Raw genomic sequence first — 11971 nt, forward strand, 5'->3', positions numbered from 1 at the left:
AATTAAAACATCGATGTTATAGTAACGTTGCTGTTGTTAGGTACCGTTGAGTCAGTTACGACTCATAGCGACCCTATACACAACAGAACCAAAAACTCCCGATCCTGCACCATCCTCAAAATTGTTGCTATGTTTGAGCCCATTGTTGCAGCCACTGTGTCAATCCATCTCATTGAGGGTCTTCCTTTTTTTCACTGACGCTTTACTTTACCAAGCATGATGTCCTTCTCCAGCGACTGGTCCCTCCTGATAACATGTCCAAAGCATGTAAAGACATAACCTTGCCATCCTTGCTTTACCAAGTATGATGTCTTTCTCCAGTGGCTGATCCCTTCTGACGTGTCCAAAGTGTGTGAGATGCAGTCTCATCATCCTTGCTTCCAAGGAGCATTCTGCTTGTACTTCCTCCAAGATATATTTGTTTGTTCTTTTGGCAGTCCATGGTATATTCAATATTCTTCGCCAACACCACAATTAAAAGGCATCAATTCTTCTTCAGTCTTCCTTATTCATTGTTCAGCTTTGGCAGGCATATGAGGCAATTGAAAACACCATGGCTTGGGTCAGGTGCGCCTTAGACCTCAAGGTGACATCTTTGCTATTAACACTTTAAAGAGATCTCTTATGGCTGATTTGCCCAATGGAATGCATCTTTTGATTTCTTGACTGCTGCTTCCATGGGTGTTGATTGTGGATACAAGTAAAATTAAATTCTTGACAACTTCAAACTTTTCTCCATTTATCATGATGTGGCTTATTGGTCCAGTTGTGAGGATTTCTGTTTTTTTTTATGTAGAGGTGTAATCCATACTGAAGGCTGTAATCTTTGGTCTTCATCCATAAGTGCTTCAAGTCCTCTTCACTTTCAGCAAGCAAAGTTGTGTCATCTGCGTATCGCAGGTTGTTAATTAGTCTTCCTGCAATCCTGATGCCCCATTGTTCTTCTTCATATAGTCCAGTTTTTCAGATTATTTGCTCAGCATACAAATTGAATAGGTATGGTGAAAGGATACAACGCTGACACACACCTTACCTGACTTTAAACCATGCAATATTCCCTTGTGCTATTTGAACGGCTGCCCCTTGGTCTATGTACAGATTCCTCGTGAGCATAACTAAGTGTTCCACAATTCCCATTCTCCACAACCTTGCACATAATTTGTTATGATCCACACAGTCGAATGCCTTAGCATAGTCAATAAAACACAGGTAAACATCTTTCTGGTATTCTCTGCTTTCAGCCAGGATCTATCTGACATCAGCTATGATATCCCTGGTTCCAAGTCCTCTTCTAAATCCAGCTTGAATTTCTGGAAGTTCCCTGTCGATATACTCCTGCAGCCGCTTTTGAATGATCTCCTGAAAAATTTTGCCGGCACGTGATATTAATGACACTGTTTGATAATTTCTGCATTCTGTTGGATCAGCTTTCTTGGGAATAGGCATAAATACGGATCTCTTCCAGTCAATTGGCCAGGTAGTTATCTTCCAAATTTCTTGGCATAGACGAGTAAGCACTGCCAGTGCTGCATCTATTTGTTGAAACATCTATTGGTATTCCGTCAATTCCCTGAGCCTTGTTTTTCCCAATGTCTTCAGTGCAGCTTGGACTTCTTCCTTCAGTACCATCGGTTCCTGATGTATTACCTCCTAAAATGGTTGAATGTCCACCAATTCTTTTTGGTATAGTGACTCTGTATATTCCATCTTCTTTTGATGCTTCCTGCTTGGTTCAATATTTTTTCCTGTAGAATCCTTCAGTATTGCAACTCAAGGCTTGAATTTTTTTTTGTCAGTTCTTTCAGCTTGAGAAATGCTGAGCATGTTCTTCCCTTTTGGTTTTCTAGCTCCAGGTTTTTGCACATTTCATTATAATAGTTTCTTTTTCTTCTCAAGCTGCCCTTTGAAATCTTCTCTCCAGCTCTTTTACTTCATCATTTTTTCCTTTACTTTAGCTACTCAATGCTTAAAAGCAAGTTTCAGAGTCTCTTCTGACATCAATTTAGGTCTTTTCTTTCTCTCCTGTCTGTTTAATGATCTCTTGCTTTCTTCACGTATGATGTCCTTGATGTCATTCCACAACTCGTCTGGTCTTTGGTCATTAGTGTTCAACGTATCAAATCTATTTTTGAGGCAGTCTCTAAATTCAAGTGGGGTATACTCAAGGTCATACTTTGGCTCTTGTGGGCTTGTTCCAATTTTCTTCATTTTCAACTTGAACTTGCATATGAGTAATTGATGGTCTGATCCGAGGCCCCTGGCCTTGTTCTCACTGATGATATTGACTTTTTCCATTGTCTCTTTGCACAGATGTAGTTCATTTGATACCTGTGTATCCCGTCTGGCGAGGTCCATGTGTATAGTCGCCATTTATGTTGGTAAAAAACGGTAGTTGCAATGAAGAAGTCGTTGGTCTTGCAAAAGTTAATCATGAAATCTCCGGCACCTTTTCTATCACCAAGGCCATATTTTCCAACTACCAATCTGTCTTCTTTGTTTCCAACTTTTGTATTCCAATCACTAGTAATTATCAGTTCATCCTGATTGCACATTCGATCACTTCCAGACTGCAGAAGTTGGTAAAAGTCATCAATTTCTTCATCTTTGGACTTAGTGGTTGGTGCGTAAATTTGAATAATAGTTGTATTAGCTGGTCTTCCTTGTAGGCTTATGGATATTATCCTGTCACTGACAGCATTGTACTTCAGGATAGATCTTGAAATGTCCTTTTTAAGGATGAATGCAACTCATCCATTCCTCTTCAAATTATCATTCCCGGCATAGTGGACCATATGATTATACCATTCAAAATAGCCAATACCAGTCCATTTCAGCTCACTAATGCTAGGATATTGATGTTTACGTGCTCCCATTCATTTTTGATGATTTCCAATTTTTCTAGATTCATACTTTGTACATTCCAGGTTCCAATTATTAATGGGTGTTTGCAGATGTTTCTTCTCATTTTGAGTTGCGCCACATCAGCAAATGAAGGTCTCAAAAGCTTTACTCCATCCACATTATTAAGGTCAACTCTACTTTAAGGAGGAAGCTCTTCCCCAGTTGTCTTTTGAGTGCCTTCCAATCTGGGGGCTCATCTTCCAGCACCATATTAGACAATGTTCTGCTGCTATTGATAAGGTCTTCACTGGCTAATTCTTTTCAGAAGTAGATAGCTGGGTCCTTCTTCCTAGTTGGTCTTAGTCTAGAAGATCAGCTGAAACCTGTCTGCCATGGATGACCCTGCTGGTATTTGAATACTGGTAGCATAGCTTCCAGCATCACAGTAACATGCAAGCCCCCACAGTACTACAAACTGACAGTACTACAAACCCACTCGGGGGGTTATAGTAATACATGGGTATAAATGTATAGTGTATTCAGTATTCCATAGTGTATATTAAAAAGCGTATAAGAAAAATATAACTAAGTATTTTAACTCAGTCCAAGCTGGGCTAGATACTCGTGCAGAAAGAGGCACCTGGACATGGCATGTAGCCTACCCAGAGGTAACAAGTTTTACAAGGGGCAAATACGGGGTGTCTTAGTTATCTAGTGCTGCCATGACAGAAATACCACACATGGATGGCTTTAACAAGCAGAAGTTTATTATCTTACAGTTTAGGAGGCTAGAAGTCTGAATTCAGGGTGCCAGCTCTAGGGTAAGGCTTTCTGTTTCTGTTGGTTCTGGGGGAAGATCCTTGTCATCAATCTTCCCCTGCTGTAGGAGTTTGTCAGTCCAAAGAACATGCTGCACTCCTGGTGCTTCTTTCTTGGTGGCATGAGGTCCCTCTCCTCTCTGCTAGATTCTCTCTTTTGTATCCCAAAAGAGATTGACTCAAGATACAACTTAATCCTATAGATTGCATCCTGCCTCATTAACATAACTGTTTCTAAGCCTGCCTCATTAACATCATAGAGGTTATGATTTACAACACATAGGATAATTGTATCAGATAACAAAATAGAGGAAACCACACAATACTGGGAATCATGGCCTAGCCAAGTTGTCATGCATTTTGAGGAGACACAATTCAATCCATAACATGGGAAAAAATCTTGATAACATTTAATTATACCTACAAAATAAAACTATGATAACCAGTTAACTGCAATTCAATTCTTTTACACCATTCTTGTTGTTGTTAGCTGCCATTGGGTTGGCTCTCAAATCATGGCAACCCATGCGCAAAGGAACAAAACTGACTGATTTTCAAAAGTGGATCACCAGGCCTTTCTTCCTAGGCCCTCTTAACCTGGAAACTCCATGAAAACCCGGTCAGCATCATAGCAACACCCAAGCCCTCACTGACAGGTAGTTGTACATTAGGTGTACTAGCTGGGAATCAAACCTAGGTCTCCTACATAGAAGGCAAGAACCACCACTGCCCTCATAGCTTTTTTTGTATTTAATCTGTGATATGAAGGCATTTTAATAAATCTGATTCAAGGTGGGGTAGAGCTTCAAAAGTCAGCTTTCATCCTTGTGCTCAGAATCCTAGAACCCAGTGCCACCGAGTCTATTCCGACTCATAGCAAACCTATAGAACAGGGTTGAACTGCCCCTTGTGCTCAGAGAAGGTCTTAAAACAGCCCTGAGAGGCACATGGAACTGAGACCAAGTAAGGAAGAGCACATTCAATTCTTCCATTTCTCCCTCACTGGCAAGCAGTTACTGAGTGTGCAGAATCACCACTTTTCTCCCTCTCTCCCTTTCATCAAACATATTTTACTGAATTCACAGATGAGACTCAACTATCAGGTTCAATCCTTATGTTATTGTTGTTGTGTGCCATTGAGTCGATTCTGACACATAGCAACTCTATAGGTCAGAATAGAACTGCCCAATAGGTTTTCTAAGCTGTAATATTTACAGGAGCAGATTGCCAGGTCTTTTCTCCATGGAGTGGCTGGTGGGTTTGAACCACTGACCTTTTGGTTAGCAGCTGAGCGCTTAACCATTGTGCCACCAAGGCTCCTTCAATCCTAATGTAGACCACTGTAAAAAGGATAATCTCTCCAAAGAGGCATCATTGTTGATGGAAAGAGCACTAGAAAGCATTAGAAGTTCTATGGTTGGGTCCTGGCTCTGCTACTTGCTGGGAATGAAGGCCCTTTCTTATGACCTTGCCTGGTTGAAACAGAGGAGAGTCTTCCTCTTGCAATCTTTTCTCCCCCAAGCCAGTCTTTACATTCTTGTGTTTGGAGCTCTTTCTTCTTGCTTCCTAAACAACCATAACCTCCAGACCCACCCAGTGCCGTCGAGTCAATTCCAACTCATAGCGACCCTATAGGACAGAGTAGAACTGCCCCACAGATTTTCCGAGGAGCACCTGGAGGATTCGAACTGCCGTCCCTTTGGTTAGCAGCTGTAGCATAAACAACCATATATGTACTTAATCTAACGTTTACCAGACTGAACTGAAGTAACACTTTTACGTGTTTGTCTCCTTTAGTAGACGGTAGCTTCCTTGAAGAAAGTCTGTATCTTATTCTTCTTTGCATTTTCAGCTGCTAACACAGTGCTTAGAACATAATAGACATTAATAAGTGTTTATGGACTCATGGAGCCCTGGTGATGCAGTGGTTAAGCGTTCATCTGCTAAACAGAAGTTTGGCAGTTCGAATCCACCAGCTGCTCCTTGGAAACCCTGTGGAGTAGTTCTACTCTGTCCTATAGGGTCGCTATGGGTCAGAACTGACTCGACAGCAACGGGCTTGTTTTTCTTGTTGTTGTTTTTGGGTACGGACTAAAAAGTGTGATGACTCATATCTTGGGCATAAATGTACCCAACTGGCTGTAGATAGTCACAGTGGCTACACTGCTGTCCCTTTGACACACCCACGCATAGGTTCTCGCAAGAGCAGATGTTCGATTATCCCCTGGAACACTCTGAAGTCACTTGACACATGAGTTCATTTGCCATTGGCTTCTGGTGGCTATTTCTACAATAAGATTTTTCTACTGATTGTTTGAGTACCCTTGCATGAAAGCCTACCCAAGATTTCCACTATAATGGGTGCACAATTTTGGGAATAAAAGTAAAAATGTTATCTCAGGAAAAAAATCAGAGTCATTTTGAATTATTTCTTGATAGGCTCTCCTTAGCAGAGACAGAAAAAAAAAATCTTTGCAGATTAGCTTTCCTATGTAGAAGAGCTGTATCACAATAACAGCAATAACAAGTGCAAATTAAGAGAGTTGCTTTTTATTATTTTTTCAATCTGTTGTGCAAAAATGGACTTTGACAGCTCCGATGATCTAGAGGCAACCTTCAGCCATTGAAGCATTATATGGTGATTCATGTCACAATAAAAAACCATCTACAGGTGCCCCAAGACAAGGAGTAAATGTCATCTATATGACAAAGTTCCTCAACATAACTGAGAAAATACTGACTACTTGGTCCAAAGTGCATTAATCAATATGTTGTATTTCATCTGACTAACAACTGTTACAAATATTTATAATAATGGAATATATTGTTTAACATGATGAGGCCTGAAAAGGCTCATTAACTCTAAATTTGATTCAGTATCTCTATTTCTTTTCATTTGCAGACTCATGATTCTGTAGTTCTGTAACATTAGCGTAATTATGTGAGCAGTGAACCAGCCCTAAATCTAGATTCATGTTTAGTTTAGTGAAAAATAAATATTAATGTTGGGATTCTTATTTTTGAAATGCTTTTCTGAATAAATCCAACCATTTCTTTTATTTTTCTTCTGGGGGATTTCTAGACTACAGCATGAATTGCAAGAATTTTTAGAGGTGAAAGGACTTTTGAGGTCTCAAAGATTTTTTAAAAAATGTGTTAAATGACTCATGACTACGAAAGGCTAAAATGTTTTTGCAAAGGCACCAACTATAATTTGATAATTTTTAAGTGTCAAAAAAATGAATTGCATGTATTGTTGCAAAACAAAGGCTAGCTTTAAAAGGTGAAAATGGATAGAAGAATAAACAATTAGAGAGTTATATTTAATAACTTAAATATAGTACATTCAAACTTGAATAGATCACTCAAAGGGAGATGAGAATATTGCTGAGTACATGGGGGAATTCACTTCAAATTTTGTCCCTACTCACTCTAGCCCTATCATGACTGCTATAGTAGGCTTCCTCTTCTGCAATCAAACATTAACTTGTTTATTGCGATTCTTGGACCCTTTCCTGCTAAAAATATACAGTTACTGGATCGCAATATTGGAGTGTTTTATTTTGCCTAAGTGAATTATTCTGTTTATTTCTCAAATTATAGCCATTAAAAATTACCTAAGAAAGAGTATTTACTGATAATTTTGTCATTTTATGTTTTTCTATGAGTTGATAACACTTTTAGATCATCTGTAAAGTTTTACAATTTTTTTTTCATGTTTAATGTGAAAACAATGATTTCGTGATGTTTACGTGCCCAAGTATTAGGCATTCTGTAGTACCAATTCTGATAGCTATGTTACAGCATCAATAAATGACAATTGGTGGCACAGTAGGTGCTTTTTCAAAACTGCTATAAAACAGAAATATTGTGAAATCAAATACATATTGTTAAGGGGGTTGGCGTCATTCTTGTAAGCATGGGTGGCAAACTTTACATGTTAGCAAGATAATAACAAATTGCTAAATCTTCCCCCGGCCCACCCCCCAGCCCCCCGTATTCAAATAATCAGCCTCAGGTAATAGGATCCAAGATACATCAAATCAAAATATTTACAAAAGTTTAATAATGTTTTAGACCAAACAAAGACAACAAGAAGGGGAAATTACAGAAATCATTTTTACTCTGAATTTAATTTTTGTCTGCTGGTTCTTACAAGCATTACAAAGACTTTTAAATAATAGTTAAACTCCTAAAAAACTAAAATAAAATGCTTTTTGTAGCAGCCTCTGCGCCCCTCCAATTAGGCCAGATAACATTTAATTAAAGCAACAAGTTATCTCAGTTCTGTGAGAAAAATACCTTCCTGTTAGTTTCACAGAGATGTTTCGAACCTTTCAACAAGGAAGAAACTTGGATAATTATCTCAAGAAAATGCTGCCTCATCTGAAATTTGAAGTTTAAAGTGGTTTATCTAAGACATCTTTTCTCTGGGTCACACACACAAAAAAGACATTTTATTCAAATTATACCAATCCTCAGGTAGATCATAAAAAGAAAGGATGTTTACAAGTGAATTATTAATTTCCAAATTAGTAAGTTAATATCCTTTTCTAAATTATAGGAATATTTACTGGTAAAATTAAATTCATTAATTTTTATAAGATCTTTCTTCTGACTTAAAGATAAGTAACAATTAACCACTACAGAAATTGCATATTTAGCCAGAGAAGAAATCATTCATTAACCTGTAATTCTAATTACATAATGGTAATGAAAACAAATGATTCATTTCCAGAAACCATTTGCTTAAGCTGATTTTGGACAGTGAAAATGTATTTCTGAATGTATATATATTGCAAGTATAAGTAAAATTACTAGTCCTATTTCTTTTCTTCTGTAAGATGTAAACACTATTTTAACATGGCCCTATTCATAAGATGGAAACTCTCGTGGCCTAGTGGTTAAGTGCTATGGCTGCTAACCAAAAGGTCGGCAGTTCGAATCCACCAGGCGCTCCTTGGAAACTCTATGGGGCAGTTCTACTCTGTCCTATAGGGTTGCTGTGAATTGGAATCAACTTGACGGCACTGGGTTTTTTTTTATTCTTAAGATATATTTTTCATCTAAATGCGAAAGAGAATGCTGGGAAGTTTAAATACTCTTACTGTATTTCAACAAAACACCCAAAAGCAAAGTGTTTTCCCAGTGCAGGAGAGGTATCCACAAAATACCAAACACATGTCTGAGAGAGGCTGTGTGCCCTACGCCGATACTCTTTCCCTTGTGGTTAACATATCGCTTACCAAATGTGTTTATGATGACACTGCCCCATTGATAGAAGAAGAAAACCTCTATCTTGATTTTAAATGTGATTCTTTTTTTTTTTAAAACATATCTTTTAAAATTCAATAAAGCCAACTAGATTTTTTCCAAACATATAAATCATTCACTTGAGGGCCCGATCTTGCTTACCAATAATTTTTGCCCATAAAGGATTGGTATTGCATTCACAGGCTTTTGGCTTTTTACAGCAGCTTAACCAAAATAAGGCAACATAAAAATACCACTAAAAAACAAGCCAACATCTTTAAGAATTTAAATACCTCGTATCATGACGGTGAGCTTTAGGTAAGAATGTATTATGAGCAAGCTTTCTTCTCTGTGACTGGACATAATCTGCTGTGACTGAGACAGTAACGTCGGAACTTCTCTTCGGGACTCCTGGGGAGCAGTGCTGGTTTCACATCCCTGTGAACTGCTGCCGTCACTACTGTGTCCAAGCCCAGGGAGTGAGCTACTGAATCATAATCTATATCGTTTTCTCTTTTTCTTTCTTCCTCTCCTTCAGGGACACGTCTGTTCAAGTAGGCAAACTTGTGAATTGCTTCTTCCACAGAGTATTTAGTCTGCCCAGAAACGCACCCCTGGATGTCCTCCGAATTCAGATGGCTTTGCAAGGAGAGGCGAAGGCTGCTATCTGAAAGCAAAAGTGTATCCTGTAGGACCTTTCTGAGGAAATCTTCCAAACTCTGACCACGCTGATCTACCTGTTGGCGATCGTTCAGGTTGAAAAATCGGTTTTTCGATGGAAGCTCTGGCAGTTAGTTGGACCAGCAAGTCGTTGCTTTGGAGTCCCTGCCTCAGCCACACAAATTCTCTGTATCTTCTTCATACACAGGATGTCTTCACTGTAAAACACATGCTATTGGTATGAATACATTTCTTATAGTCAATATCCCACCCACTGCCGTCGAGTCGATTCCGACTCATAGCGACCCTATATGACAGAGTAGAACTGCCCCATAGAGTTTCCAAGGAGCGCCTGGTGGATTTGAACTGCCGACCTCTTGGTTAGCAGCCATAGCACTTAACCACGATACCACCAGGGTTTCCATAGTCAATATAAGAATGCCAAAAGTCCTCCTTCTGAATCCTAGGGTCTCGAACCCAGACACTTACAAATCCTCTTTCTGTTATTCTGGAAACATCTTCTGCACAGGACCCAATCAATCTTTTAAGACTGAGGCAGCTCAGTTTCTTGTGTTCTTTGTCTCTTCAGCTTCTGCTTCCTGGTTTCTTAGCCTCTCGGCTCCTTGGGCCTCACGCCTACATCTGCCCTGCTGGGGCAAGTGTTCCAAAGCTCTGTAGCTCCACCGACATAGGTGTCTGGAGGCACTCCACTCCGTCAGGAAGCCTCCAGTGCACAGGCACTCAGCTCACTTACTCCATGGGCCAGCAATCCTAGCTCCACTGATGAGTGCCCGGAGGCACCCTACTCCACCAGGAAGCCTCCTGCGCACAGGCACTCAGCTCCCTCGCTCTGTGGGTCGGCTCCAGCTCCGTCTCACGCTGGCCTCCTGGTTCTGCTGCCATTTCCACTTCTCTGCGCCTGCAGGTTCACTGCTGTGCTGGCCCCCTGCCTCTGTCACAACTCTGTTCATTCATAGTTTCGAAACCGCTTCCACATTTTAGGTATCTCTTAGAGCAGCGCCCCACTCTCTTGGTACCAAATTCTGTCTTAGTCATCTAGTGCTGCCATAACAGAAATACCACAGGTGGATGGCTTTAACAAAGAGAAATTTATTTCCTCACAGTCTAGTAGGTTACAAGTCCAAATTCAGGGTGTTGGCTCCAGCGAAAGGCTTTGTCTCTCTGTTAGCTCTAGTGGAAGGCTTTCCCTGGCCAAGGAGCTTCTCAGGTGCAAGAACCCTGTGTCCAAAGAACATGCTCTGCTCCCGGTGCTGCTTTCTTGGTGGTATGAGGTCCCCCTACAATTATTTTTTTAACCACTTCTTTTGCATAATTACACACTTTCAGATTTATAAAACTATGACACGTGGGATAAGGTTCATCAACATATCAAACAGCTTTTCCCCAGCATGAGGATTTCTAACTCCTTCAGTAATTTCCTTCCAGCAAAGTTACCTACTTTCCATGCTTATTCTTGTAACAATTGGTTTGCCTCACCCAGACGCAGACTAGCTTCCGGACTTTCTCTTTCCTTTTCTTGTAGTATGTTAAAGTTCTGGCTGGTGACTATATAAACGTGGTTTCACAAATTTTAGTCTGCCTCAGAATAACTTGGAGGGCTTGCAGAAACACATATTTCTGGGCCAGCTCCATTAGGTCTGAGGTAGGGTGCTGATGTTGCCCATCTTGGACCAAGCTTCCAGAACTACTGCTGTGGAACATTTGGGGGAAGGGAGCTACCCCACTAAGGACTGTTACAGAATGTTCAGAATTGTTGCAGATTGTAACAGGTGGAAGTAGTTTGGGAGTTAAAAAAATAACAACAACAACAATAACTGTTGTTTAACTGTGGCCGAAATGTCAAATGAATAATCAGAAATAAAAAAGATAGGGTGGAATAATTTTCAAAGGCTAGAGACTCGAAAATGTTGAGAGGTCTTAGAATTCCTGAAGAAACCCTGGTGGCGTAGTGGTTAAGTGCTACAGCTGCTAACCAAGAGGTTGGCAGTTCGAATCCAACAGGCACTCATTGGAAACTCTGTGAGGCAATGCTACTCTGTCCCATAGGGTCACTATGAGTCGAAATCGACTTGACGGCAGTGGGTTTTTTTTTTTTTTTTTTGACCATCAAAGCTACTCTACAGGATCTGCCACCTTGACCCCACCCTCAAAAAAAAAAAAAAAAATCAGTATATCTACTTTTTTCTACTCATCTTTCAAAGTTATCTAGACCTGCTTTGACCTGAGTCAAAATCAGCTCAACGGCAACAGGTTTGGTTTGTCAGGTTGACCTGACATTTCTAGACTGGCATTCTAGTAGGTTACATTCTTTTACTAGACTAACCTTCACAGTTTGTTTCTTTTTTACTTCCAAGGTGTAGTTCAAAATTAAAATAAAA

The 11971-nt window shown here is 39.9% G+C and overlaps 1 pseudogene; it reads right to left on the minus strand.

The window, feature by feature from the left end:
- Positions 1-9197: 9197 nt before the first annotated feature.
- LOC126057334 (sorting nexin-10-like) lies at positions 9198-10090 on the minus strand (annotated as a pseudogene).
- Between the last annotated feature and the right edge of the window lie 1881 nt (positions 10091-11971).

Source organism: Elephas maximus, chromosome 13 (genome assembly GCF_024166365.1).
Source record: "Elephas maximus indicus isolate mEleMax1 chromosome 13, mEleMax1 primary haplotype, whole genome shotgun sequence".
Lineage (NCBI taxonomy): Eukaryota > Metazoa > Chordata > Mammalia > Proboscidea > Elephantidae > Elephas > Elephas maximus.